Consider the following 8,143-nt stretch of genomic DNA (forward strand, 5'->3'; position numbering starts at 1 on the left):
CAATGTTTGTCTTGAATGGGTGGTTTAGTTTAACAAAGAATTTTCTTGACTTTCTTTTATCTAGCAAGTCATCATATCAAAAGTCTGATGCTACAACTTCATGGTATCCATGCTTGCCAAGCATCTCCATAAAAAAACTATAACATAAGTGACATCTTTATCGTTCCAATTTTTTCTTTATGAGTTGAACTGAAAGTACCATTACCCAACTATGCACAGCCTTCAAACAGAACAGCTAATGTTTCACTGATAAGATGGAGCAGATGCCAGCAGCCCCTTCTGTTACTGAATTCGAGCACATCATGCAAGTGAACATCCATGTACTGATTGAATCCACAATTTTTTAGAAGAGCAAAAACTAGTGAACAAAGTAGGTGCAAGGTTACATTTGACCCAAAGAACAACAATATCCTTTTACTGCAGTGAGTTCGATATGTTCAATGTGAACATCCATGTGCTGATGGGATCCACAATTTTTTAGACGAGCAAAAACTAGTGAACAGAGTAGGTGCAAGGTTACGTTTGACCCGATTGCAAGGGAAACCAACAAGCAGATTGCTTATTGTGGAGCACCTTGGATGCCAGTGCAGAGAAGAGTAGCACTATGTTGGTCGCCAAGGAGAATCTGGACGGAGGCCACAGATGGCATGCTGTCCAGGTTCACCATCTGATCAATCAAAAGTGACATGTCCCTCCTAGCTTGAACCGCGGCCAGATCCAAACTTGCCAGTAGTCAGAACATTATCAAAGCACCCACTGGTTGAGGTTATTGTCAGGAAGGCTGTAACATTCGGATATGTGCCTGACCATTTGAAGTCCTTTGCCTGACTTCCCTCGCGGACGTACCTCCACGGCTATAAGAATAGCAAACATCTTCCAGGGATCATCATCAGCATCACCGGGCTCGTCACAGAAAAATCTGGCGATGCAAAACCTGCCGGAGCCCAAGTGCACGAGTGAGGATGTAACCTGGAGCCATCCCTTGGGCGGGCAGAGATCTTCCCAGACATTACGTGGGATAGGAGGCGAGAGCCGCCTGGCGGCGGCGGCGAGGTTGAAGGTGCAGAAAAGGTTGCTGCTCTCACTGGAGGAGAGGCCAAACCAGAGCTTGTACTCGGGAACGTACTCGGCAAGGCCACGGAACTACAATGGCCAATCTCCCTGCTTGGACCATGTGCCGCGCACGGTGTCGAACGAGTAGGTGCCCTCGTCCTCCGAGGACACCCACACGTCGGAGCCACCGACCACAGCATAGGCGTCGATGTCGCCAGGGCGGTAGGGTGGAGAAGGGAGATAGCTGTAGCGCCAGTCATCGTACCCTCCGCCGTCGGGTCCGTAGACGAGTGCCTCGAAGCAATGCTCCTTGTCACCGGCACCAACCACTCTGCGGGATGAGTCGAGGACGTAGAGTCTTTGCCCGACGGTGACGGAGATGGGGCTGTACTAGGGTCTGCTAAGAGTGGGCGCGGTGCGCAAGGCGTTCAGGCCGGCGTCGTATATGCTAGCCTGGCTCATCTGGTCCGTGGCGAGCACCTTGTTGCAATGTAGAAGAAGGAACTGCAATCTGCCACTGCGGTCCTCCGACGAGGGGGCATAGAAGGTCATCTGGGGGCGAGGCAGCCGAGCGTCCACAGCGGCCCCAATCAGTGGCGATCTCTGAGTGAAGAAGCGCGCCATGTCGATGCGGTGCAGGTCCAAAGTGCGGGGCCTCTTGCCATCCACCACCAGATACACAAACCGCCGTAGATAGCTCGTCATTTCAACCCCCCTGATCCTGAAGCGAGAAAAGGGATCCTCAACTCAAAAGAACAAATCTTGGTATCTGCCGCCTGCAACAAGAAAGAAATTCAATGATTCCGGAAGTACCTGGGCAGCGCCTTGCCTGATCTGAGATGCGCTTGCGGCGGCCAAGGAAACACAGCGCTCCGGCACCAATCCACCTAAAGCGACCGGGATTTGGGGTCGATTTTCCCTTTGATGGAAGAACACCAGAGCCGACACCAAGGCCGTCGAGCACTTGTAACATCCCGAAAACTCACTAAATTAAATCGTGCGCTAAAACCGTTTTTCGTCGTTGAGCTCGACTCCCCCCTTAAACCCTGAACCCTGGTCCCAGAATTTCTCCTGAACAACCCGTCACCCGAATTCAATTCTCGTCCCATCTTTTCCCATCCAACGCGACGCGTCGCAACCGGCCGCCGCGAATCTCGCCCCCCCTCTTTTTCCCGCTCTCCTTTTTCCTCCCTCCCCTTCTGGCCGCGTGCCCCATCTCCCGTGGCCCGCACTCCGCGCGTGGCCGACCGCGGCCGCGGTCGCCGCTGGCGTTCACCGCCCCCCCTCCTTTTCCTTTCCCTCTTTTCCCTTTTCCCCATTTTCTTTTTCTTCATTTCTTTTTCCATTTTCTTTCTCTTTTCTCCAATTCTTTTTCCTTTTCTTTTCTCCCTTTTCTTTTTCTCTCTTTCTCTTTTCCCTCCATCTCCTTCCTTTCTTCCCTCTCTCTCTGCTCCCGAGCACCGCCAGGCCCGGCTCCCTCCCCCGCTCGCCCTGCACAACCTCCCTGGCCGCGCACCGCACTGCGCCAGACCACTCTAGGCCATGCTCACGCACGCGCAGGCACGGGCTCGCCACGCCGAGCCGCGATGCCGCCGCCCGAACGCGCATGACCACCGAGCCGCGATGTCGCCACGCGCGCGCGCCCGCCCGCACATGGGCTTGCCACTGCACGACCGCACCGCTTGCCGTGGCGCCGCTGCACGCCCCGCCGAGCCGGTCCACGCACGTGGACCGCGTGCCCGGAGCGCCGCCGCGCCGCCCGCCGCTGCCAGGCTGCCCGCACATGTTTTGGCAATATGTTGCTAAACTCTTTTGGGATGAGGGTTTTACACTAAGATGAACCATAGTTGCACATCTAGATAGCTTCGTTTAGTTTAAGTTTTGTGCAAACTAGTTGGAGCCATAGGTTAAGGTTTTTAGAGTGCCTAATTCATCCCCTCCCCCTCTTAGGCTAGAGCACCCGATCGCTTTCAATTGGTATCAGAGCCGGAACTCACTTCTCTCACAAAGGAAGCCAATTCCATCGGTAAATTTGTGTTTACCGGCTCATTAGATCGGTAGGCTTCACCGCCTAGTGAGTTAGCTCTTAGGGGGGAAAGGATGGATTCTTTTAGACCCGCTCCATGGTTTGACGGCACGGGCTTCCAACGATGGAAGGTTTTGATGCAAGCCCATCACCAAGCGACGGGGCTAAATGTTTGAAGAGTTGTGAGTGAAGGTGTAAAAAATAATGGTCAACAAGAGAAGCAATATGATGTTACCGCTAAATGCATAATCTTGTCTTCTCTTAGTGACAATGTGTTCAATCGGGTTTATTCTTGTGAAAATGCTAAAACGCTATGGAAGACTATCATTGAGAACCATGAGGTCACGGAGGATGTTGCCAACGAAAGATATCATGTTCTCATTGATAAGCTTAATAGTTTTAAACAACTTGATGATGAGAATGCCGAATCTATGTACTCATATTTGAACACTCTTGTGAATGAGATTAATTCCTTAGATGTGAAGCAAATTGAAGATTTGGAACTCATTCGCAAGATCCTTCACTCACTCCGAAGGCCGGACTATGATTTGGTGACCACAATTCTATATGAGAAAGAGCTCGACACAATGACAGCAAATCAAGTCCTCAACAAGGTGATCGCCCATGAGCTACGCAACGACATCAAGACAAAAACGCCATCTTCTTCACCAACACATAGTGCACTTGCATGCAAGCAACTCAAAAAGTTGAAAAATATGGCCATCAAAGATAGCTCAAGTGATGAGGAAGAAGAGGATGCAAGAAGCTCCTCAAGTGATGATAAAGAGCTAATGCACCCCAACCTCTACAAGCAAGTAAAGAAGATGAACAAATTCTTGAAGGAAATCAACTCAATGGGGTATATGGTCTTCCTCAAAGATGGGCCTCACCATCAACTCATGAAAGTTGAGAATAAGTTCAAGAAGAACAAGCAAAAGAAGGAGAAGAAGCCCAAGCATGAATTATATGCCGTATTTGGTAAATGGGTAAGCGGTGGTGAAGAATCAAGTGCAAGTTCAAGTGATGAATCAAACAAGAAATTCGCCACCCGCATGGGATCATCATCCAACACTTGCTTTATAACCAAAGGTATGGATAGCGATGTAAGTGATGATGACTCCGACTCTCCTTCAATTGATGAACTTCTTGACCTTGTTCATGAGCACCAAAAAGTCATTAAGAAGCAATAAAAAGAAATTAAAAACCTTAATGCTCTCAATGATCTAAATGCTTCTCTTGCTACAAATTTTGAAGATTTGATGTGCAAATTCAATTTTCTTAGCAAGGAGCATGAAGAGCTCAAATTAAAATTTGAGAGCATTAATGATACAAATGACTCTTTGGAAATGAAGCAAACTATCCCTTATGCAATTCCAATCTCTAGGATAGATGCTTCAACTTCTTGCATTGACTTAATTGATGAATCTTGCTCTAACCCTTGCAATGAGAAATACAATGAGAATGTTGTTGTAGAATCATGTGATGATCTCATTGCCAAAGAGAATGATGAGCTCAAGCAAGAAGTGGAAAGGCTCATGAAGGACTTGTATAGATTGAAGGGCAAAGGCATAGAGAGTAATGTCCAACCTTCTCAAGATAACCATGAAGACATGGTGAAGAAGCTTGAGAAAGGGTCCACCGTGACTTGCTCAAAGTGCTACAAAGAAGGCCACAAGTCCAACAAGTGTCCTCAACCAAGAAAGAAGCTTCCGGATAAGAAGAACAAAAAGAAGCTCACAATCAAGAGTTCTCTCATCTACACCAAGCCCAATCGGAGGAACAAAAGCAATAGCACCTCCTATGTGATCAAAAAGAAGACCAATGGCAAGGTGGTTGCTCACAATGTTGGGAAGAAGGAAAGGAGTTGGAACCACTCCATTTGGGTGCCCAAAGACATCATCATCAATATGAAGGGGTCTCAAATGGTGTGGGTTCCAAAGGAGACTTAAAACCCAAAAATAGCTTCGGGGGATTTTGAGGTTTAGCTTACAAGTTGAAGTGAAGGTTCAAGCCAAAGAATCTAAACTCAATACTTGGTCATTTGTTGCCCAAGTCCCCCATATTAAGGTAATGGTAGCTAGATTTAAATTAAAGCATCATTTAGCTCCATTGCTTTTGGTAGGTTGCGTGCATATTGCATCTCCTAGTGTTATATATGGTGGGTTGCTTGTGTCGTGATTCTAACCCATGAGCAACCTACATGGTTTGATAAGTGTGTAGAAAGCTACACAAAGTTATCCTTCATGGTACATGTATAGCTTTAGGGTAAACTTTTCAATTGTGTCAAAATCAATGTGCATACATTTGCTTGGTGATTCAAACACTAAATGCACACATTTAGGGGGAGTTCATCCTATGGCTTGTGATTTTGAGACTAACATATTTGCAAATTTATCTTTTGTGAACACTCTAAGAGAATGTTATTCACAATCAATGTGAACAAACAACTCTATAAGAGTGATTAGATAAATTGTGCTTCATGCATATTGAGCCATGCTCTATTGAACTTAAATGCTCATATCTAAGTTCATAGGCTATGTGCTCATACATTTGCTTAACCTTGGTGTACCAAGTGTCTTTCCTTTAAAGACTTTCAATTGATTGCAAGTCACTTTCAATTGGTACATGCAAGGTAAACAAAATCTCCCCTGGAGGTATGCAAGGTTCTAAACTCATTCAATTGGTATAATTGTCAAATTCTTATCTTTTTTAGAGCTACCTCCGTGCATGATATGATCTAAGCTTTCTAGTTATAACATCTAGTTGTGCATTTGATTTTCACATTATTATTTTGTGCACATACTTATGGAAAGATTAGCTCATGTCATGCTAGTTTCGTGATTTTGTGATCCACCGTAGTAAATTTTTCAATTGGTATCTTCATGGATATCATACAATTGGATCATAAGTCATGAAACTAACTCCCTAGGCTACTAATCTTCTCTTGAGCTATATTGTTTTGCAAGACCTTTTAGGTGCAAAACCTTTTAGGTGATTTGATTCCAAAGGGGGAGAAATGTGGATCAAAGCAAGACATGTTTCCAACAAAGGGGGAGAAATGTTCCCAAGAAGGAAAAGTATATTCCAAAGGGGAAAATGCCGACTGGATCAAGTCAACATATGAGAGAAGAGTAGCAAATAGGGGGAGGAACAAAAGGGGGACCATGGTTTTAGGGGGAGGCCAAACCATCATTGGATGGTGGTAAACATCCAAGCGAGTGTAAGTGGTTAAATTTGTCAATTCTTGCACATTTTATGCTTGCTTTGATTGTGTTGTCATCAATCACCAAAAAGGGGGAGATTGTAACGAACATGGCACCATTTATGCCATTTCAAGTGATTTTGGTGATCGTATGACAACACAATCAATGGGACTAATGGTTTTGTTGAGTGGACATTTCTAGATCCCGGGGATGAAGTAAAAAGGCCATACAAAGCAAAACACGAAGAAAGAACTCAAAGAAACGCTGAATTGGACGAGTTCTACTGAAGCCAGTAGCACCGGAAGAAACGATGCCTATAGCATCGGTGCATCTGATGGTTGCCGGAAGATCCGATGGCCTGGCTTTGGTGCAAAAATGAGCGCATTTGGAGATCAAGTGAAGAAAGAATGAAGCACCGGTTGAACCGACGGTGTCAAGAGAAGCATCGGTGCAATCAATGTACTATGTTCCAGAGATGATGTCAAGCGCGAGGGAGCCACGCTTTCAGCACCGGTTGAACCGGTGGAGTGTCGGAGCAAGGCGTCGGTGCAATGACACCAGTATGGGCAACGGCTACATGGAGATCAAGAGGCACCGGTTGAACCGACACTAAGTCATCGGTTAAACCGGTGGTTGCCAACTCAGCTGCAGAAGCGTTAGAGAAGCCAACGGCTAGTTTCAGCTTGTGAGTGATCGGAAGAACCGATGCAGAAGCACCGGAAGTTCCGATGCCCACGCAGAAAACCTGCTAACGGCTACAAACGGCTAGTTCGACTTGGAGGCATATATATATATATATATATATATATATATATATATATATATATATATATATATATATATATATATATATATATATATATATATATATATATATATATATATATATGAGCTCCCCCAGCCATTTGAAGTTTGCTGGAGTTGCTAGAAGTCATACACACACCCAAGAACACCTCCAAGTCATACAAGAGCTTATTGATCATATCCTTAGGTTTTAGCACTAGATTTGTAAAGTGTGAGTGCTAGATTAGCTCTTGAGTGAGCGAACAAGCAAGATTGAGATCCTTGTGGCTGGTTCTAGAGTGAATCACACTTGTATTACGGTGCGCCAGCCCCTTGGAGCAATTGGTGGCTCGCCGGCACGTCAACGACCCCCCGGCTTGGTGTGGAGTGGCGTCGACGACATTGTGCGGGCGACGGAGATCCCTCCTTCGTGGGCAATCTCCCTTAGTGAAGATCGGGATCAAGGCGACCGTGATTGTGTTCACGGAAGAGACTTGATTGCCGGGAAGCGATACTCTTCGTGAGTGCTTCAACAACGTGGACGTAGGGGCGCCTTTGTGGCAATCCAAACCACGGGATAAATCCTCGTGTCGAGGGTTCGCTTCCTCTCATCCCTCTCTTTAAGCTTCCGCATTTCTTATTGCAACTTGTGTGTCTTTACTTTCATAGAGTAGTATCTTGATAAGATTGGCAATAGGTTGCTAAACTCTTTTGGGATAAGGGTTTTACACTAAGGTGAACCATAGTTGCACATCTAGATAGCTTGTTTTAGTTTAAGTTTTGTGTAAACTAGTTAGAGCCATATGTTAAAGTTTTTAGAGTGCCTAATTCACCCTCTCCCCCTCTTTAGGCTAGAGCACCCGATCACTTTCACCACGAACTCGACCAAACCAGCCGCCGCCACCGCAACAGCAAATCAAGCAACCCCCTTCTCACCGGCCTCTGTCCCCATGGTTAGTCCTTCCTCAGCATCCTCTTCTTTGGGTCACAGCTGCAACTACCTCTACAAGAAGAACGTCCCTCCTCTGCTCATATTTCCTGTCATGGTGAAACAGAAAATGTACACCATGTGCTCGAC

The 8,143-nt window shown here is 46.2% G+C and overlaps 1 long non-coding RNA gene across 1 annotated transcript; it reads right to left on the minus strand.

The window, feature by feature from the left end:
- Positions 1–362: 362 nt before the first annotated feature.
- On the minus strand, positions 363–2,020 carry LOC120647215. The gene is made up of 2 exons (XR_005664707.1): positions 1,867–2,020; positions 363–1,774 (listed from the first exon to the last, which is right to left on the minus strand). It is a non-coding gene; the product is annotated as an uncharacterized LOC120647215 (long non-coding RNA).
- Positions 2,021–8,143: the final 6,123 nt, after the last annotated feature.

The sequence above is a fragment of the Panicum virgatum genome, chromosome 9K (genome assembly GCF_016808335.1).
Source record: "Panicum virgatum strain AP13 chromosome 9K, P.virgatum_v5, whole genome shotgun sequence".
NCBI classification, from domain to species: domain Eukaryota; kingdom Viridiplantae; phylum Streptophyta; class Magnoliopsida; order Poales; family Poaceae; genus Panicum; species Panicum virgatum.